The 23,278-nt window shown below is 38.3% G+C and overlaps 1 protein-coding gene across 10 annotated transcripts in view; it reads left to right on the plus strand.

Moving 5' to 3' along the window:
• Zeb1 (zinc finger E-box binding homeobox 1) overlaps positions 1-23,278 on the plus strand; it is a 170,649-nt gene that overhangs the window by 45,503 nt on the left and 101,868 nt on the right. For 6 of the 10 annotated variants that reach the window (XM_029547085.1, XM_029547084.1, XM_029547081.1 and 3 more), the window contains exon 3: positions 8,203-8,339. The exons of 3 other annotated variants lie outside the window; for them this stretch is intronic. The gene's annotated coding sequence lies outside the window, so the exon portion shown is untranslated. Of the gene's footprint in view, positions 1-8,202; positions 8,340-20,273; positions 20,417-23,278 lie in introns of those variants that run through there. One more of the 10 variants, XM_029547087.1, reaches the window with a different exon arrangement.

Raw genomic sequence — 23,278 nt, forward strand, 5'->3', positions numbered from 1 at the left:
CACCTGTATTCCAGCTATAGAAGTCAGGATGGCAGCACACCTGTATTCCAGCTCTTGAGACAGAGGCAGGAGGATTGAGAGTTGGAGGTCACCCTTGGTTATGTAACAAGATACTGTCTAAAAACTACTTCTGTACACTGAAATTTGCTACTAAGTCTTTGTTTCAAATATTGATTTTACAAAGTTGTTTCTATAGCCAAAATGAGCCAGTTTGTCTATTCATAATACCAAACTTTGGTGATAAAAATCAGGTATATCTGTCTTGTTTTTTTTTAATGTTTACATTGAAACAAGAATCCCAGGTTGCTTCATTTTGATACACTACAAATGAATTTCAACTGAAAATTTTTTTTGAACAATTTATTTTGTGTCTACACATTTCTTCTTATGGATCCTCCGTCCTGTTGGGTTCATGATTATTTTGCTTTAACTTTGGGGAGAGCAACAGTTTTGATATAAAGCCAGCACTTATCAAAGCCTATGTCACTGTCTACATGGATACAGTATTTATGATCACTAGAGAATAACTGGTAAAGACCAGCATATTTAAGATATGCCATAATTTAGTTGACCATTTTGCTATCAAACAAGATTTTGAGACTAAAATAGTTTTATTAATTTTTAGTCTCGTTACTTTAGTAATCAAAACTAGTTTAGTAATTTTTCTTACTTAACTAGAGACATGAAAGTTATATTAACTTAACCTTGCCCCATGTGACAAGCTCCTGCCTCAGCATCTCTCATGCATTAGTCAGGTGTTGCCGAGTACTCTAGGCCTCAGCTTCCCCCTCAGTCTGAAGGCAGAATGTCAGTTGCAGACAGTCACATGGGGAGGCATGCATTGCAGTGAGCAGAGAAGCAATCAATTTAATATATAATAATCCAGGTTTTTAAAAGGAAACTTTTATATTATATTCCTATTAATTGAATGTTTTTAAAACAAACCCTTGGAATGACTCAGTTCTGACCATGGAGAAATAATTTTTATACTTCTATTATAGTTTCTTAAAGTTCGTAAGCATTTGCAACAGAGACTTGTGAAAGCTGAATTCTTAGATCATTTTGTCTGTGGGAGAATTCCTATTGGATCCTTTGGTATTTCAGAAATTATGTATGGAGAACTCCAAGTTCTTCAGTTGATAGAAAATATATGCAGATATTTTAATATATGATTTCTTCATCAATTTTATTCCTATTAAAAGCATATAAAATTTATATTCTTACACATTTATTTTAAGGTTTAATCATTGTTTTGAAAAATAAAATGTTAGGCCATTTGAGACTAAAATAGTTCCATTAATTTGAGACTATTTTAATCTCAAATAAAATGTCAGATTGGCACTTCATGATATGATCTCAATTAAAATACTAGTAAACATTTAAAAAATAATAGCTATTCTCATATGTTAGATCATGAATATTTTGAAAACTCCTATTGCTTAGGTATTAACTTTACCATGTGTTAATTGCACTTAATGCTGGCACTGATGTGCTACTGCATGTTCACGTGGAGCCTAGAGCTCAGGGTAGTATGTGTGCCCTAGGCAATGCTTTATGTTTGCAGTCCCAGTCTCCATTCTCTGACCCTTGTTAAAAGCCATGTGACAATAATGGGCCATCTCACACATAAAACTCAAATCTGAAAAGTTCATGGTTTTAGAACTAATAGTCTTTCCCTAATTTAACACTGAAATGTTTAAAGGTGAAATAAAAACCAGTGTTTTTCAGGTAATAAAATCCAAGTTAAGTATGTGATTACATCTCTATGGGCTTAGACATCACCAAGCTATCTTTTACATATTCTGATTTGAAGATGTCAATATAGAGACAGTCCTACTTGTTAGTGTGGGAGAAGGATGTCTTCACAAGGCTCTGGAGGGTGGCCTGGGGAGATGAACATCTTCTTCGCTGTGTAGTATGCCTTGAGGTGTTCATGGTTTCGTTGACCACTCCTTTGGGTTCTGTGAGTTAGCTTTGAATGGTCCAGGATGTCAGTTAGACAGCTGTGCTACATGAAGGAATTTGAAACACAAAGTAGAAGAAATGGTACTGGGAGGTGAGCATGACCAAGGGATAGTGTGTGCCTGTGAGGATGCCACAGGGAAGCCCATTGCTGGGTTCAGGTAAATGCACAAGGTGGTGATGCATAACATCTCTTGTGCTGAAATGCTTATCAGTGGCTCCAGAAGCAAACAAAGGCTATTAGGAATTTTTTAGTATATCTCTAGTGCACCTAATGCCATATATGCTATAATAGCTTCTGTCAGGATTTTTGAAGCTACTACTGTCAGAAGAAACAAGTAGCAACTAAAAATGGTGTGGAATTGGAATTTTGAATTCTTGCTTTGAATTACACAGGTTCATTTCAAAGTTGTGTCTTATCTTTAAAGTTAATATCCTGACAATAACTATTATCATGTTACATTTTATGGGAGGATGATGTTATTATTAAACTGCCACTTATGGTGGGTATTTACTGAGTAAACCTAAAAGAGAGAAGATAAATCCCATTTACACATCGAATGACTATGTAGTGGAACCTGCTGTGTGTTAGATATTGCACTGGAAACTGGGAGCTTGTGCTAAGGCTGTGTGATCCTTGAGCTGTAGTTTAGCACAGAACACAGACATTGAACATAGTCACAATGCAGTATCTAATGGCATTGTAAAAACAAAAGCCCTTTCTTAAAGGTACTTCAGGTTGGTCCTCTAGAGTACTAGTAATTTACTAATAGATGAACCAATATGTCACCTATCTCCTAAAATAGGTCTCAGTTTGACATAAAAAAAATTGGCAGGAAGTCTTTGAAAATGTTTCTTAGAAAGCAAAACAGTGTCTATTTTCTTTAATACAAGAACTTTCTATGGAAGGTTAAGTTACTGAAACAGTGACTATGGCAGAACATGCACAGACTGCCTGACACGGGTGCCAGTCACTACAAGCTTATAGCACCTGCTGTGGGTACTATGCATTGGACATGATATTTAATAAAGTGATATTGGGCAGCTTTACATAAGCACTTCCACGCTGTAGTTAAGAAGCCGGTCTCTAGGCCAGACTAACTGGCTTGTTATTGATGCCCACACTTAGAGAGTTCAGAGCTTTACAGCAGTCCCCTGTCCTGTTCCCTACTCTAACATGGAACAGGAGTATACATCATGCAGAAAATCAGGTCATTTTATGCATATTAATTCTTGGACCAGTATTTAACATGTGGAAGTGCTTTGCATGGCTCCATATGTTACTGTTTACATACATAATAATAATTGTAACAGTCCTCCATCAGATGTCCTGCTCCAGCTGGGGATGCAGCTTAAGGTAGAGTGCTTCTGTAGCATGCATAAGGCTCTAGACTCAGCACCCAGTACCAGAAATCATGCTCCACCAGACTCACAAACGTGAATCACCTGAAATAATTACAGAATAGAGGACTTTACGTGATGTATATGTTTTCAGTCATTCCAAAGAATTCACCCCCAATATTCAGATCATATCCAATATTCAGAGGCCAGGGGAATTCTGACCTAGTCTGTGTTTCCCCTTTAACTGCACCTCAGCAGCCACTCTCAAAAGGCCTGCATAATTGCATCTCTAGGAACAAGATCCCCTTAGCATTTAGCCCAAGGCTTTTGACTATCCCACACAAAGGAGAGTGATCCTTCTCATCTAAGAAGGAATAGCAAACACCTGTTATATACCTCATGAAAGATAAACCCAAGAGTAGTAAGCTTGCAAATGAAGATTGTGTCGAATATACTTTACCTTGAGAAAACCCCACTACAGCATCTTTTCATCAATAGGGCTAACTCACAGTATGGATTTGTAACCCTAAAAGGACATAGTAATGATGATTAATAACTTGTTGGAAAACAGAGTATTGTATTAGCACAGCCCCATCTATAAATGTCATACCTTTTAAGTTGATGCCCTACACAGATATATTCAGACCTAAATGATTTTTCCAAGTAATGCATTTGCTGAAAAAACAATTTTAGGGTGAAGTTTAAAATGACACATTCTTTGAACTGTGATTCTATGGCTTTGAAGTTTACATATGCAAAAAGAGAACTTATAAATTAACTCAACTGTTTTAAGTACAAATATTTGTATTTAAATAATAATAGAAAATAGGGTTGGAGAGATGGCTCAGCAGTTAAAAGTACTTGTTGCTCTTGCAAAGTTAATTTTCAGCAACCCCATGGTGGCTCACAACAATTCCAGTTCCTAGGGATCAGATGCCCTTTTCTTACCTCTGAAGATACCAGGCACACATGTAATGTACATACATACATACATATATACATAGACATACATACATACATACATGCAAAACACACACATGTGGAATAAATGTATCTAAACTTTTAATACATTAAAAATAAACTTTTATTTTATAATGTAGTGTATCTTTTGGTTTGTAATATAGAAACATTTCTCTCATTGCGAGATGCTGAATGAAAGATAATTTCAGCACTACAAGCATGGTCTCCCTTCCCCACTGCTAGGCTTTTTTAATTGGTTATTTTATTTACATTTCAAACATTATGCCTCTTCCCCGTTTCCCCTCCACAAACCCCCTATCCACTTCCCCCTTCCCCTGTCTTTATGAAGGTGCTCCCCCACTTGCCCACCCACTCCCATCTCAGTGCCCTAGCATTCCCCTGTGCTGGGTTATCCAGAGGTTGCCCCACTGCTAGTTTTAGAGCAGCCAGCTAACAAGCATTTACTGGGGATTTATTCTCTCTCTGTGCCATTGCTCTTTTAGGAAGAATAGAGACATTTAAAGAATCTTAAGCTTGAATCAGGAGCTCTACGATCTGTCATGACAGGGATGAATACAGAATATGAATCTACTGAAATTACTAGTTTTCTAATATGTCAGTTTTCTTACACATTGACATCCCCAATTCTCCACATTAATGGAAATTTATGAAGTTACCAGTTGTTTTTAATTTCCAAATGTATGTAGTAAAAAATTCTTTCCTGGAAAAAAATAAAATGTATTTATGCTGTGAAATGAAAACACATTATTGTTTTTTACATATATTAATTCAGAGCTTCCCAAATATCCCAACATGAGTCACTTGTTTATAACTTGTATCTTTAGGGCTTGTTCGCTGAAACTGAGTATAGTGTTTCTATTTCTACATTTTTTTCCTTAGAATACTAATTATACATAATAATATACTTCATTATGACCTGCACACATGTATACAATGTATTTTGATCATATTCACCACAGTTACCTTCCTCTTCTCAAATTGCCTTATACTTTGATACTGTGTGTGTGTGTGTGTGTGTGTGTGTGTGTGTGTGTGTGTAAGTGTAATAACATTTCTTATAGGACATGGTTATAATTTATTTCCAGGAGCTTGATCAGCTGCAAGGGCTGCAAGGCTGAACAAAACCTCTCTCCTTTTCTAAGCAAACATTAACTGCCAGTGATTCTCAGGGAGGGCTGAGGACTTGTGACCTTGGCATTCCTAATAACCTCATAGAAGCGGTGGGACTGTGAGGGAGCTTTCCCCTTCCCCTCTCACTTTCCTTCTTCCTCCTCCCCTCCTCGCCTCCTCCCCTCCTCCCTCACTTCCGTCTCCTTCTCCTCCTCCTCCTCTTCTTCCTCCTCTTCCTCCTTTCCTTTCTTATCCTTTCCCCTTCTAGTTTTCTGGCCTTGGCACACACTATCTCTGACAATGCACATATATGAATAATAAATCAGAAGCTGAAATTGTGCAAGAGAGAACAGATGTGCATTTGCCTTTGCAAACCTGATTGATGTCACTTACATTTTCCAGCTTTGTTTTTCTGAAAACTCATGATTTCATTTTTCTTAATGGCACAATGTGTGTATCTCATTTTCATTACCCATCAGTTGGTGACATCTAGTCTGCTTCTGTTTTCTCGATGAATAGAGCAGCAATAAATATGTGTGTGCGGGCTATCTGTATAGTGGGACACACAGTCCTTTTGTTTCTACCAAGAGTGGACTAGCTGGGTCATGTGGTAGTTCTGCCTTCACACTTAGGAAGCCTCCACACTGATGTCCGTAGTGCCTGTACTGCTTGCCACTCCCACACACAACATACAAGGTTCCTGTTTACCTGTTTACGTGGTACATTCTTGCCAGAATTTGTTATTTGTTATGTATTTATTTATTTATATTTTTACCTTAACCATTCTGACTAGGATGAGATAGCATCTCAAGATGGTTTTAATTTGCATTTGTGTAATAGTTATCGATGTTCAACACTTTTCATAGAGGAAATGTAAAGTTTCTTTAGTCTAATTTGGATATTGATTTTCTTTCTCTATTGATTAGGATTCTTTTGTTCTAATAATAAGTTGTTAAAGGTACCAAAGTTTGTTTTTACCTTTGCAATAAATCTTTATAACAGTGGTTTTACATTGCTATAAACAGTAGCAATTATAAACCCTGCTGTTTGAAAAGCTTCAAGGCAGTTTTAGGGTTGCAAATAGTTTCAACAAAAAGGACACGGTAGCCTTTTAAGGGAAACGAAATAAAAGCACACACAGTAATATGTATCATAAAGTAATTGTGTGTGTGTGTGTGTGTGTGTGTGTGTGTGTGTGTGTGTGTCTGAGTTATCTGATGATTTCAATGAATCATTTAAACAATTTCCACTATTTCTGAAGAGAAGAGTAGAGGAGACACCATTTTAATATCAAATCCAGGTGTAATTTTCTGTTTGCTAAGTGTGCTCTGATAGGTATAGATCATAGGAACTTTGGCCTTTTGTGTGTATGTACATTAGACTATATTTACACCATAATTTACCTGCTATTTATCATTAGGATACTTTGTCCTGCTGTGTGAAAGCCTGATCTGCAATTGATTCTGAGTAAACACCAGCCCTAAACTTCCTGCCACTTTTCACTCTGTAGTCTTGCAGAACAATAATTGGGAGCCTCTGTCCTGAGTAAAATGTGCTGTTACAGTTGCCAGTGTATCTTGAAGACCTGCATCACACTTTCAGAATGTGCAGTCAGACAGAAGCCATGCATCCTGAAGAATTGGTTTTGAGCCCTGTGCCCTTGCAGACTTGATCATTTAGATTATATATAGTACCTTATCAACAGCTATGATCAAGTTGCTTCAATATTTCTTCTTATCCTACCAAATTAATTAGTCTGAATAGTTGGCCAACATTTTGAGGAAGGCCATCTGTTTTTAGTAGTATTCTACAAATAAATAGAAAATAAGTGAAGAGGCTTCATTACTGAGTTTCACATGTTTAAAAATAAAATATATATACTCTTAAAACTATATGGAAATCATATTGATTGAATGCATCTTCTGATTTTGTAACTTATTCAGGCAGCATAGAGCTATAGTAAATGATTTTATCACAGAACTTCTGTCCAATTTTCCATAAGATGAAAAGAAATGTTAAAGTATAAATAGGCATATTGTATTCCATCTGTTACTATCCTAATACTTAATAGCTTAAGTATTCATTCCATTCTTAGTCAGAACTATTGGTGGTAATAACTGACTTTGATCATTTCTCATCATTTTGGAATATTTCAACATTTAATATAGGGCTAAGATTTAGATTGTTAATATCGTTTTAAAGGATATATTTTCAGAATTAAAATATGTAGTCTTTTAATTATTTCATTTTATATAAGTTTTGACTTTGTAAATATTTAGTTTTTTAGTATTCCTTCTATTCATGAAAAATTTTAGAGCTTACTAAATGTTCAAAGACTATAGGTAATCACCACATTAAAACAAGAACAAGAGTCTGTTGTGTGCTCACACTCTAACAGACCAATGCAGACATGGTTCTGGACTGTAGTAGTCATGTTTACTCACACTCTAACAGACTGATGCAGACATGGTTCTGGACTGTAGTAGTCATGTTTATTTAAGGTTTAATGTATGATTGGTATCATTTGCAACACAGATTTTTCCTGAGATTTTTTTTCATTTTTTTTTTAATTCTCCAGAGATAAGGCAGAGCTTAAATTTCTCAAGGTTTAATGTAGGAGATAATACTTGAACAAGTAGTATTACTTGAACAAAAGATAATTTTAAACAGAAAACATGACCTTTTAGAATTGTCACAATTCAATCTAATTTTAATTTTTTCTTCAGAGCCTCTTTTTGTAGTAGAAGATAAACTTGCCCCCTGTGGTGTGGTCTTAGGGTAATATATTACTCTTCTCTCCTCCTTCAGGATAATCTTAAACTTCCACCACAAGAAGACTGTAGAGGTCCCTCCCGCACCAAGAACCTCCTGCAGATCTTTTTCAGTGTTCTTGGAGGTGGGCTGAGAGCTCGATCAGTTTGTGTCAGCCACCTTGTTCTCTAAAGGTAAGCACTGGGCAGTGAGCACTCTGTGAAGCCAAGCTCCTAATGCAGGCCTGGCTTTGGCATGCTCCATTGAGGGCCTGAGAGCATCAGACCTGGACCACCCACTCCTGTGGGCAGGACATCACCTGTCCATCAAGAGTTTTCACTGTTTGTAAGTGGAATATGCCCTAGAGATTATTAATTTTTTGAGTTTTGCTTTATTATTATTATTATTATTATTATTATTATTATTATTTTAATTAGGGCCTGAGGATACGGCTTCATCATTAAAGTCCCTGAAACACAAGCATGAGGACCTGAGGTTACATCCCCATCACCCATGTTGCAAAGCTGCACTCAAGGGAAGTGACTAGAGGGAAGTCCGATTTCTGGACTTCATTGACCAGCCATTGACAGCTTGAGGAGACCCTGTCTCAGAAAGTGCACGCACACACACATACACACGCACACACGCACGCACGCACACACGTATGCACACAACAACCCAGTTTTACTAAAGCTTGTGTTTTCAATTCAGGATGATTTTTGAATGTCTTGAGATCTGAAGTGAAGAGTTTTGAAACCATCTCAACATTCAGGCAGTCTGATGACACATCTTTAATTGATATGTCCAGCTTTGAAGCCCTGCTTCTCATGGTCTCTCTGAAGCTGTGTCTTGCCTTTCCTTCTGAGGGTCTCTAAAATCATTTGCAATCTATTTGAATTTCAAAAAGTGTGGTAACAACAGCTTTCTTCATGTTCAGAAAAACAGTACAAACTGATCCTTTTACCCTGACACTTTCTTTAAGAAACATGCAGTGAACAATGAGCTCCAGCAGGAGACACGTAGAGAAGAAAGATAAACTAATACACCAGCTCTCCTTCCAAACTTTGAACAGCAGAAAACCTCACAGTTCTTTTCTTAATTTATTGACACCTTAAAATGACTAATCCTAGATGTCCCTTAGGTCTCATTTGTTTTCTATGGAGGACAAGAAGATGCATGCTGAGTTTGAAAATGCCTTCTGTGTTAGAAGTAGGTCGGTGCTGGGAGGCTCACTCCTGACGCAGTTCCCTGGTACTACTGGGGTAGCAGTGCTGAGTGTGTGTGAGGGGAGATATGTCACCTGTCCACTTGACTCGCTCACTTGAGTGAGGGGCCCCACCTGTCCGCTTCACTCGCTCACCATTTCTTGCTGGGCTTGGAGACAAGCTGCACTGGAGGTGGCCTTACGGAGCTCCAACTTTGGAGAGAAAGCTGATGACTTTGTCTGGCAGCCCTACTTTTGAAACATGACTAACATCACCCTCCTTTCAAAAACACAGTCCTTCCTGTATCTGCTTAATAAAATGTGTTGAATGAAAATATCTCTTTGTTCCTGTTAGAATGAGAAAAAGTAGAATCAGGGCTAGTTTCATTGTAGGTAATTTAATAATTAAAAATCATAAGTAACTATATTTATAGAGTAACAGGTTATATTACATTGAAGCATTAATTATTTATAATGTAAAGGATCTATACACATACAACTTCATTTTTTTTTATTTCTGGAAGAGAGTGAGTAAATACAACTCTTTAGCCAACTGGAAAGAAATTTGTAAATAAAACATAAACCTACTGAAATTGTAAGGTAATGTTTAGTAATACAGAATACTTCTTATTCAAATTAAAGCTTTATTATAAATTTTTGTTGTAAAATTACATTCAATTTAGGAAGTTCACACACATACCTTTGAAAAATAATGAGTATTGGGATACTAGAGAGAGCTGAGCAATTAAAGAGCACTGGCTAGGCTCACAAAGAACCTGAGTTCACATGTCTGCACACAGAACTTCCCAAATTCCAGCAGATCTCATATCTTCTTATGGCCTATACAGGCACCAATGTGCAGGTCAAACATCCACACATAGGAATAAAAACAAGTAAATCATTTAAAACTTAAAATAGCATTGGTGATCTATTTTAAAAAATATTTTTCACTAGTTTTGCTGTTGTTTAATTTCTTCTCAGTTATGTGGCATACGTATATCATGGGAGGTACTGTTCTTGCCTTTTCTGTCTACATTACCGAGAGCAAGGGTGTAGGAACAATTGTTGTAATTGTTGTATTGTCAGTAATCATGCACACCCACCGTAGCTGTAAGGAGCAAGGTGAACTGTTGATCCTGTGTCTGTGCTGATGTGCAGGCTGAACCGAGTCAAGGCGAGCAGCTTGCTCTCATGTAAGCATGATATAAACATTAATGTATACTGCTACTTTTGAATTAAGAAAGATTTATTAAAAGTTGGCTCTCTGGTTTCCCCTTCATTAGTATTCAGATCTATGTTTGCCATTATTTTTTAAAGCAACCCTAGCCCATTCATGCCAGCAGTCCTTACTGGAAGCTTAATTTCCTTGTTTAGATCCTTCTCCTGACCAACAGTTGTCAGGAAGCTGGGGAGTGAGGCTAACTTCTGTGTCTACCAGGAGGATAAGGAAACTCCAAGACCCTTTGGAGGCATAGAGACACTCACTGTCTTGTAAAAATTAAAAGTAATATTTGAGTCACAAGTAACAATTCTGATGGCTTTAATGTTGCTAACACCCAAATTGAAATTAGTAAAACAGCCAAAATTAATTGTAATATTTTAGTACATAATCAGTTATAGAAATTTATGAGACCTGTTGCTTTTCATGCTAAGTATTCAAAATGTGGTATATATTTTGCACTGTGAGTGTCTCCTATTGTCCTGGCCACACTTTAAGTGCTGTGTAGCCACAGGTGGCTATTGCTACTGTATTTGATTGGATGGATCTAGACAAAAAAACGAGTGGAGTCTTCACTGTTTTCCTAATCTGTCCGTTGGGAAGCCTCATTAGGTCACCTGTTTTGAGTTCCCAGTTTTAACAGAAAGCAAAAAACAAAATAGGATGCCTTGTTTAATTTGAACTCCAGATAAGTACTTTTATAGCATAATTATGACCCCTGCTCAATTTATCTAAGTTGAGTTGGTTACGTTGCATTTTGTTTTATCTCAGTTTAACTTCAATGAGAGATCACTGTGTTGTCTGGAAACTTGTAGGACTGAGAAGGTAGAGAGTGTCCTGAAAGAGTCTCCAAATTAGGAACCTTCCTAGAACATGGGAAGTTTAAGGCAAAGAGGGGATTCCTATGACAGGTGCCTCATGTTTACACTGAAACATCTAAAATCCACACCATTGCATTGAGCTATGAGTTTTATGAAGTTGAGTGATTAGTAACTTGCGTTTAAAGTATGAATTGTCGAGTGCACATTGTGATTCTGTGCCTTCTGAGGAATCTCTCACCTAAATAGTAATCTCAACAGCTACCTAGGCCTCAGCCACTCTACTCTCTCCAGGCACTGGCCAGCACTGCAGCTGGCTCCTGACTGTAAGATTGGCAGACATAGGCACAGAATACTGATTGCTAAGCATTGGGGTAGACTTTGAGCAGCATCTATCTAAGCACTTGCCATTGCTTATGTAAGCTGGTAGTGACCACTGGGTTCCGACGCCTTCATTTCTCTTTACACTTCTTTTGCAGAAGAACAAAAATCTCAACATCACTCTAACATTTTAAGTGTATTTTAGCAGCATTTTTTAATTTTTATTAACCTCCTTAGTGATGTGGATCCGACTCCCCTTAGGTTTCAGAGACAGCATGGATGTTCTGTGAGGGTAGTGGGTTTGTATACTGGCTCCACAATCTTCACCAGGGAGACAGACTGCAGAGTCATTATGCATCATGGCTGTTCTAGGCAGGTGCTCCCAGTCACCATGGCATGCTGCAGTTCTTCCACTCAGAGCATAAGCTGTGGTGCGTTCCAAACCCATTCATCTAGGAGACTATACCCAATACTGTTATGACTCTGCATCCTTCAGAGAACAAGAATTGCAGTGAAGCTTTTTAAAGAAATTGTAAGGGCGCCCTCCTAAAACAGTTACCTGCAAGGTCTCAGCCATGGTCTTCATTGTATATTTTCCTTCCTCTAATAAGGATTGAGCTAGTTGGTAGTGGTGGGCTTTGGTGGTGGATTATTATCATTTTTCAAGCTGAAGTGTTATATATTTCTGTGTCTGGAAATATCTTATGTTTGTGTAAGACTCTTACCCAACTCCAAATTTCTAAGGCATGAATAATTTTGTGTAATTAACACCTACATCTATATATAAATAAGGTGTTTAGCCTTTTCTAGCTAATAATTTTTAACAGTAAAGAGTATGTTAATGACTTGTGTTTGGGTTTTCACTTTTGTTCACAAGACTGATTTTCTTTTGCTTAAAGGCTTCAACATTATTTTTAAAACTACAGTTTAAAGCTACAGAAAAAAAAACACTTCAGTTTTAGTCCTGTTTAATCCAAAGATGCTAGGGTGACCATGAGCGGGTCTGTGAACACTGGATAACTTAATCGCTTTCTGTGTATACTCCCCGTTGCTAAGCATCTGATCCTTAATTCTCATCATATCTCCAAAGAGTCGAGTCCGTATCAAGACTTTTGTCAAACCACCACTGATACAGTGTCCTAGTGTCAATTTACTTACAGACAAACTGAGGGATAAAGAATTTAGTAATTTGCAATTATCCATTATATTCACAATGTGAACATTTAAAACCTTCTCAGAAACATTGCAAATATGTATGGGTAGGCATATTGAATATTACCTTCTCATTCAAAACAATTACTTGACCAAGTTATTAAGTTAGTGGCGAAGGCTTGATTTTCATATCATCAAACATAATCCAGCATCTGTGTGATGGCAATGCCTTGCAGTTGTTTACGTTTTTAAGGCTAGTATTACTGTGGGTTGCAGTTTGTAGTAGGACTTGTAGACAGTTATGAGAGCCATTAAACATGCCTTCATTTGCCTACATGTATGTCTTTCTGAGCATTAACAACTTAGCTTTTATGTATGTCCTTCATGTTTACATATTTAACACTCTTAACAATTTCAGTTTTTACTAAAATATTTAGACTGAAATTCTGCCATAGCTGCCTTTTATGTTCATAGATAGGGAATAAATCAATTTTATCTAATCAATCACTGAATACATGGTGAATTATGACAACAGAATGATAAATAAAACATTTCCTGCCTCTTGTAATTCAGTCCATAGAAGGATGTATGCTGGGGACAGGCACACGGCATTGGGGACAGAGGAGACAGGACAGAACATGTTACTTTTAGCTGTGAAAATTAAACTTTAACTGAATCTGTATCATCAGTGGGAGTTGGTAAAGCAAATGGGAACCCAATAGGGTTCTGAGCTGTGGGCATCATGGATGTGATGGCCTCGAAGGGTAAGGGAGGACAAGATATACGCAAGACCAGAGGTTTCCAGACACATGAAATGAGGGGGTCTGGTGAGATGTCATTCCCAGTCTATTAGATAGTTGTCATTTGGCATCCATGTAAGAGCAGAAAGAAGACAGCGGCTGCCAGATTTGTATTTTTCCTAAACCTTTACCCAGAGCTTGCTGTGCATGCAGAGCACTGAGCGTCCTGGAGGTATGGGGCATCAAGGCTCGTCACAACTGATCACATTAGGTAGCATCACCAGAGGCTCAGGCTCACATTTCTCTCCTTCCTGACAGCCTTGTCCCATGTTCATCAAGGAAATGTCATGCCTGGCTTCCAACACATCCCTGGTGTACCTGTGCTGAACTTTATACAAAAAGCAACATGCAGAATATGCTCACTTAAATGAAGAAAGCCAAATACAAAACTGTAAGATCTGTGTTGTTGAGCAAATTACTAGTCATTCTGTGGTTGTATAATGCTCTGTGACCCGGGTGGGCTTCCGGGGCAGCTGAGACAGAGACTGGGTTTAAGCTAGTCTGCTGGCAATGAAGATGAAGAGCGGGCATTCGCGGATGTAGCTGTGGGTTAGAGTTTTGTAGCATGTGGGAGGGTTAACTAGATAGGAAATAGGAATGCAAAGACATGGTGGAAGAAGTTAGTGATAGTCTCTTCTGTTAATTCCAAATACTGGGGAGACAGGATTGCTTGAATTTTAAGTGCTAGAGGACAGTAATGGGTTTGACTTCCAATATTTCAGGTATATACGAAGCATATTCTGTTTCCCACCAGTAAGTACATTAGCTTATTCAATGAGTGACTGTAAGTTGATTAGCACGTGTGCTAACCAAGTACCTTCAGTTTATGGTAAACTGTCTTCTATTCTCCCTTGGCCTCCACTGATGCTTCTGATCGATGTTTGTAGGCATGACCTTGCCTCGTGATGCTGTTCCTATCTATGCATGCATATACAGTATACCTCTCCTGGAGTGGCACAATCTTTCTTGCAAGAATAGCATTCCCTATGTACTTTATATGAAAGCCATCATTACATTTTATATTATATTCTTGCCTTTAGGAGGCATAATCACCACACCTGGAAATGCGCTTCTTTATGTGAAGTGATTAACCTAGTTCTTCACCAACACTAATAAATTGAAATAAATGCTTGTCAGACTTTGTAAGGGATGGAATGAAAGATGGAGAGTTATGTCCTAAGCCTAGGCACAGGCAGGGTACCCAGGGAGAAAACCTGTGACCACAGAGCACAGCTGGAAGCACTGGCTTTTGGGATTACAGAACAACGTTACCTGCCCCGCCACACTGCCTAGCAAAGTTGGATCTTTGAGAAATTTTCTATAGAGATGAAACAAGTACCTTAGGAAGAGTGGACTGCTGAGGAGATTTCATGGCTTATAGCATCGGTAATGATTCAATTCTATCTTTAGAGCACAAATTGAAGTAGAATCAGGATAGTTTATTACTTTATGACAATTCTGGGGAAGAACAACAGTAATATAAGCGTGGTCATACTTTGCAGCTTATAGAATTTCATCTGGCTTTGGGCTGACACTTATAAGAGGGTACACTTTTTAAAATTAAATGTTCAAGTTTAATTGTGGTTTTCTTCTTTCAAAGTTTTATCTTTAATTCATATTTACCTTTAACAGACAAACTGTGTTTTCATAAGTAAATTTGTTTAATAATTATTAAATATGTATCATGTTTGTAATAGTGCTTTAACCTGAGATGCTGGTGAGAGACTTAGAGCATACCATGACCTGGTGGCAACATGGATTACTATATAGCTAGCCATTCATGCTAACTGATGAGTAGTAGATTCTGGGAAAATTAAAGGATGGAATACAGTTTCAAAAAGAATAAGGGCAGAAGTAGAAGAATTTAGCTGTGGTCCTTATGGATATGTACAGTTTGAATATGTAGTAAGAAGTTGAGCCATGGTCTATGGCTGTGAGGGCAGAAGATGTATGCCCTGTCCTGTGTAGGAAAGATGAGGAAATTAATGAGACTCAAACCACAAGCTATGTGAGGAGAAGGAAAGGTTCAGAAAGATTTGTCCAAGCTGTGACATTTGAACCATTCAAAACTCCTCCAGACATAAAATAAGAAGTGAGAATTCATGTCTGGCTGGTTTGGTCTGGTCTGGTTTGATGTTGGGGCCCAGCCTGCCAAGCACATGCTCTCCCTCCTCTGTTCTCGTCTAGTTGGCCTTGGTTTCTGGTTGTGAGTGTAATGTCACTTTGTCAACATATGGTAAGTACATAGATTTTTCTCAGTTCCTAAACACATGAAATGAGAGGTGAAATTATTGTTCATTCAAATTCAGATTCTATGCCTGAGATGTAATAGGTGGACTGTATAGGAGTTCATGACAATGAACTCTGGACCTCTAAAATAGGAATTAGTCTCTCTTGTAGAGTAAGTGTTTCTTGGGCCTGAAGAGATGGGTCAAAGCACTTGTTCTTCCAGAGGACCTAGGTTTGATTCCCAGCACCCACATGGTGGTTTACCTAACTCCCTCTTCTGGCTTCCCTGGGCACTGTATGCAAATGGTAGACATGTGTACAAGCAAACCACTCATGTACATAAAGGATAAATAAATCTATTTTTAAAACTCAATTTTTTTTTTTTACTTTCTCACTAGTACAGTCCCCAAAGAACATGCAGGGACTGTACCTATGCCACCAACACATTTGTAGCAGATGTACAGCTTGGCCTTCATGGTCCCCTAACAAGTGGAATGGCGGCTGACCATTGCTGCCTGTTGCCTTGCTTTGTCTGGCCTTAGTGGAAGAGGACACACTTAGTCCTGTTGTGACTTGATGGGCCAGAGTAGGATGGTACCCACTGAGCATGTCCCCTTCTCTGAGGAGAGGGGGAGGATGTAATAGGGGAAGGGGTTCATGAGGGTGGGACTAGGGGGCAGGGTACAATGTACAGTGAATAAATAAATAAATGAAAAAGAGATAATTTTGTCCAGTGTATCTAATTAGGTTATATAACCATATGTGATAGTGATTATCTTATTAATTCTATGACTGTCTTAGTTACTTTTTTATTTTTGTAATAAACACCATGACCAACATAACTAATAAAAGAAAGTGTTTAATTTGGGTTTATGGTTTCAGAGGGTTAAAGTTCATCATCATGGTGAGGTGCATGGCAGCAGGTAGGCAGACATGGAGCAATAGCGTAGAGCTTACATCTTGATCCACAAGGTAAGACAGAGAGAGCTAACTGGCCAAGGCCACTCCTCCTAATGCTTACTTAAATAGTTCCACCATCTGGGTGGACTAAGCTTTCAAGTGTATGAGACTAGGGGAGCCAGTATCATTCCAACCACTACAGTAACCATCCTTAAAAGCAAGATAAAGTTTTTTTTTTTAAAGATCTGGTTTGGGCACTTGGGAAATGACTCCGTGGTTAAAGTGCTTGTTGTGTAAGTGTGAGGATTAGAGTTCAGGTCTCCAGGACCACGTAAATGTCAGTGTTACCGCAGACATGGAGTTACAGCCTTGGGAGGTGAAGGCAGGATTCTCCAGGGCAACAATAGTGATGGCAGCATGGCTTGGCTTGATTGTCTCAATGAAGCAAAGCGCAAGAGCTGTCAAGGACAGACTTTCAACATCAGCCTCACCTGTGGCCCCAAGAATGAAAGTATGTCTACCTGTCTACTGTCTGTCTGTCTCTCCCCCCCCTCTCTCTCACACACACACACACACATATACACTCATACACATACACAAAACAAGAAAAATAAAGCTATGGTTTCCATTCCCCCTTTCTTTCTGTGCTAGTCTTTCTTATATTAAGTTCCTCTTAACCACACTCCCTATCTGTCCCATTATCTTCATACCTCTCCCATGCCTGTTGACTCTTGCTGCCTGCAGGTCTTGTGCAAATTGTCACATCTGCTGTGTGTTGTTGATTGCAGTGCACATGTCAGGTCCAGGAGATGGTGCCTTAGACTATTCCTCCCCACCTTCTATCTTTTACAACCCCCTTTTCCCTCTTCTACTGTGTTCCCTGTGCCTCCAAGTCAATTACATAGATACCCCATTTAATGCTACACACTCAGCAGTTTCTTATTTTCAGCCATTTGTCTGGGTCCTGAGTCTCCACTCATAACCATCACTCACTGTCTGAGACTGGGAGCTGCAGTAGTCCGTGGACATAAGTGTACACTTTTAGAAGTTTAACTACATATCCTTTTAGCAAAATAACAGTTGTACATTCTACCACGTGCATTATGTCCTCTCTGCTCATGACCTTCAACCAGTACTCTTTCATGGATCATGTCTCACATCCGGTCAGTGGTTGTTCGCGTCTATAGTAGTTATGTCACTATTACATCAGTAGGCCTGTCTTGGAAACAGGTTCATATTACAGCACCCAAACCCCTGCTGGGTTACATCTTTGATTGATATCAGCATGTTTTCCAGACTTCATTTTAAGTAGGAACTGATCTTTATTTTTGGTGATACATATTATAGCTCTTCTTTCTACAATATATAATGTTTTTTTAATTAAAAAAGATTCTATCCAAAAAGTGGACTTTTCTGTATTGTATATCTTTTGTACAAGTGTTTAAAGCAAAAGTCAACAAATTATGTCTAATAATCAAATCCATATCTTAGATTGATTTTTATGGCTTTCAAAGTCAAGAACTGTTTGACATTGTTTTGAAAAGGATTACAAAGGATTAAGATTATTGTTTTTAATTGGCAAAAGCAGTGTGGCTCTCACAGCTGAGTGTGTTTATTTGTAGCCCTTGGTTGTTGATTGATAGGTTGGTTGATTGGTTATTGGTTGCTTGGTTGTTGATTGGTAGGTTGGTTGATTAGTTATTGGTTGCTTGGTTGTTGATTGGTAGGTTGGTTGATTGGTTATTGGTTGCTTGGTTAGTTGGAGTTTGACAAAGTTTGATTCCCAGTTAGGTCAGTTTTTCTTAATTCATTGTTTTAGGTTTTTTGTTTTGTTCTAATTGTTACTAAATCTCTAAGTTATTTAACAATAAAACATTGTAATGAAAATCGGAAGTTCAATTCCTGTGAGAATGAAAAAACACAAAGAACCAAGAGTTCTGGCTGTAGTTTACAGTGATTAAAGCAATATTCCAATGCTTTCTCATTTCTTCCCATCCAGTGCTGAAGCCAGGAAAGCTGCTCTGGATGTTTGACTGGAGTTGGCTCCCTAAGGCTTCATGGAAAATTTACTTATATAGGGAATTAAAGTAGATATATATCTCCAGTTTGATTTATTCATTTGCAAATGGACCTAGAAAGTTCTCTGTTTAAAAACATTGAGGGAACAAAGAACATATAGTTTCAAAGCCAAGGAAAGATGGATGGAGGTGAACCGACGTGGTTCTAACAGCTGCATGTGGCTCATCAAGTAGGAAATATGCTAATGGGGAAGGTTACATCAGAACTGTAGAGACTACAGAAGAAACATGAAGGTGCACACACTCATGGCAGATGGCCTTCATCAGACCTGCTGCACTGCTGGCCGCCAGACTGGGGTAGACTGGTGCCGAGGGGCCAGGCAGTAGCACCTGGCATTCGGCTCTCACGCACTCACCCTGGATATAATGTGCTTACTCTAATTTCTGCCTTGATAAGATATATAGTTATTATCCAAGGCTATCTTTTCATTTATGCTTTCTAGCTTCTTGACATGTCAATGAGGACTTTACATCCTTTGATAATTCCTCCTGTGTGTAGTTTATCATGATGCGGAAAATGTTTTGAGCATTTGTATGATTGATTTCTTGTTTCTCTTTTTAAAGTCTTTTTGTTGTTGTTGTCTTTGTTCTTCGAGACAAGGTTTCTCTGTGTAACCCTGGCTGTCCTGGAACTCACTCTGTAGTCCAGGCTGGCCTCGAACTCAGAAATTCGCCTGCCTCTGCCTCCCAAGTGCAGGTATTAAAGGCATGCGCCACCACTGCCTGGTTTGTTTCTCTTAAATTGATTTTAAATTGTGCAATTTATCCATCTGTAGATAGTGTTATACAAAAGTTGAGAAACTTGATACATTTTTAAGACATGCTATGCCACTGGTTTTAAAAATTATACGTATCAGAGTCACCTGGAAGGCTGTTCATTCATTGGTTCGGCCATTGTTCCTGGTTCTGAAGGTCTGAAATAGGGCCCATAGCCATGCAAAAATTATCAAGTCCACAAGTGGTATTGAAATTGTTATTCCAGGACATGTTTTTGAGAACTGCTATACTTAACTCATAAATACACATATAAACATACACATACAGAGAGAGAGAATATGAATGAATTAAAAATCAGAAATATTTGAATTGCTTCTACTGAGTAATTTGTGAGTAATTTGTGACTCTGTTACCTGGTCTTACCATAGAAGCCAATCTTGACCTTATCTGAGGTAGTGGCAACAAGCCTCTTTTAATAAACAACAGCATTACTCATTGCTTAGAGAAATTCTGTGAAATTAAAATGTTTCTCTTCTATTTCATGCATCTAAAAATAGCACTTTGTTCTAAGACAAAACCATATAGTGCTCATTGTTAAAGTCAGAGTCCCTGGGTTGGTCACCTCCCATCTGACATGAGAGAATCAGAGTCGTGTAGGCTCTGCTGGCCGTGTGTCCTGTAGACGATAATCTGCGACAGGAGCAGTGAGTGGTTCAGTGGTTCAGAGGGCTTCCTGCTCTCCATCTCCAGGGGACTGTTCAGCTCTTGGCCCCCACTTGATACTGCTCCACCTTCTGGCCTCCGTGGAACCAATGTATGCATACATAATGAAGGTAAAATGTATGGATTGTTATTAAGTTAATTTTAGTTTTTAAAAAATTACTATAAACCTTTGACTTTTTTGTTTTGAGATTATAACTTAATTACAGCTTTTCTCCCTTACTTTTTCTCCCTCCAGACTTTTCCAATACCCCTCCCTCCCTGCTCTCCTTCAAATTCATGGCCTCATTTTTTTTTATTAATTATGGTTATATGCATTTATATCTGTATATTCCTAAATATAACATGTTCACTTGGTGTGGTATTACTTGTATATATATTTTTAAGGTCAACCATATACTTTCCAATATATTTAATTTGGTTTTGATTTAAACAGATTGATAATTATAATGAAATAATAAAACTAGCATGTTTTTACAAAAATTAATTTTTTTGATAATCTGTTAAAATAGATACAGATAATAGGAAAAGAAAAGTGCTGAAAAATTCATACAATTTTTAAGAAATAAAACTGTATTTGCTATAAAGAGACTAGTTACATACACTAAATTTCTAGTAAGATATTAAAGATTAAGTGTATTATCCTTTTGGATATCTAAAATTTTAAATTTAGGTTGCAGGATCACCTTGGTGACAATTTCAGGATGCTGCCCTCCTGGATTTTTCAGGCAGGATATCTTACTGGAATGTGAGGCTTGCTAACTGGACTAGATTGGCTATCCAGGAGCCTCGGGGGCTCTGCCTGGCTTTGCCTTCCCAGTGCTGGGATTGCCAGGTATCAATCTCAAGTCCTGTTGTCTGCATGGCCAGCTTTTACCGAATGAGCCACCTCCCCTGTTTCTGAAGGTTGTTTTTTAGTGTAACCTCTGCTTCTGGGGTGGCATGTGCTCTTTTCCCATAAGCTATCAGCCCTTGACTCTTCTTAACGATTGCATTGTTCCAGTGATTTTCTTATCTCAAAAATAAAAAATGCATCTCAGCCCTAACCAAAAACCTATCTGTAGTTGATATCCACTGCCTAAGGAAAAATTGATTTTCTCCAATGGAGTGTCACTTGGTGTTTTAACTACATTCTGGGGCAGACCTGATGCTCAGGAATAATTGGCCAACACGAAACAGACTTAATGATATTTTTGTGGAGGTGTTTTGTTTTGTCTTACTGGTCCTAGACTGTTTGTTTTGATTTTTGTTTTGTGGATTTTTTTTGTTTTGCTTTATTTTTCTATTGAAAAAGAGAGAACAGAAAGTTGGGTATATCTGGGGAGGGGAAACATGATCAAAGTATACTGTATGAAAAACTTGAATAAAGAGAAAATGAGAAGAAATTATTGCAGCTGAGAATAACACTCCTTTCACATGCTAGGCCCTCTCTCTGGTGGCTTTCATAATTTAGCAAATGAAAGTCAAATAATGCTTCTTAATTTGTTAATAATGCAAACTTCTGGTTCTCTGCTTTATATATTTTCACAGAACTTGTGGTAAATAGTTATAGAAAAAGTACACAGTGTACTTACTGGTCTTGTGCTCTTACATGTCTAAGCTGCCTGTGGTGCTTGGGTTAAAGCAAGGCACTTGTCTACCAGCTCCCTGCCCTCCCCACACCTTTACAGAACAGTGGTAGGCAGCCATACTGCAGTGCCATGGGCTCTCACACAGGCCGTCCCCATTCCTACTGTGTGTCTGCGCTAGAGTCTGAGTGCTCTGGTGTGGTTGGGAAATGCTGCTCTAAGCTGTGGGCCCTGCCTTTTATCTTGTTCAGACTTCATGCTTCCTTTTGTTTAACCTAAAGGTAGAAACAGTAATTGTAATTGAGGTGTCTGTCAGTGAGCCACATGGTGGCTAAGATTGGGAAGGCCGATAGATGACATCAACCTTTCTGACGCTGCAACCCTTTAATACAGTTCCTCATGCTGTACTGACCACAATAACACAATTATTTTCATTGCTACTCCATAACTAATTTTACTACTGTTATGATTCATAATGTAAATGTCTGTGCTTTCCAGTGGTCTTAGGGGACCCCTGTGAAACGGTCATCGAACCCCCAAAGGGGTCATGACCCACAGTTGAGAACCACTACCTTAGAGGAGATGAGTGTTTGACGCGGAAGTAATCTAATGACGTCAAGGTCACAAAAGCCAGAGCAGAGGCCTGCTTCATGGGTCTGTGATCTGTGTAGACAGCCCATTCTGTGATGGACTCTGGATAATTCTTCATTTTCAAGGGAAAGCTCTGCTGTTATAGGGCCTGGAGTCCTACAAACTGTGTAACTGATCCTGCAATAGAAACTATAATAGAATACGAAGCAGAAATTTCTTCTTTTTGATTCTTCATTCCTTTTCATAATATTACCAGACTGGGAATGATAACTCAAAGACATTAAGAACTTTCAGGAAAAATTGGCCTAATTTCAGAGCAATTTTAAGGGTATATAAATAATCTGTAATTGAAAAGATTCGTAAATTTTTTACATGATATTAAAAATAATCACATTGATAATTCATATAGAGACTTTTTGAAGTCAGATCTGTACATATAATTTGAGAAGCAGAAATGATCAGAGGCACAGACTTGTCCTTCTCGATGCCCATGTGTCCCAGGCATGGACAGACCTGCGCTTCTCAATACCCGCATATCCCAGGATGGTTTTTTTTTCTTGCTTTCCTTCTTCTGTAGTTCTGGGGATTTGAACCCAGTGTCTCACATATGCCAAAGGTGTAGTACAGTGCTTTTTAAAAATTATTTTATTAGATATTTTCTTCATCTACATTTCAAATGCTATCCCAAATGTCCCCTATACCCTCCTCCCACCCTGCTCCCCTACCCACCCACTCCCAATTCTTGACCCTGGCCTTGCCCTGTGCTGGGTCATATAAAGTTTGCAAGACCAAGGGGCCTCTCTTCCCAATGATGGC

Source organism: Mus pahari, chromosome 15, assembly GCF_900095145.1.
Source record: "Mus pahari chromosome 15, PAHARI_EIJ_v1.1, whole genome shotgun sequence".
NCBI classification, from domain to species: Eukaryota; Metazoa; Chordata; class Mammalia; order Rodentia; family Muridae; genus Mus; species Mus pahari.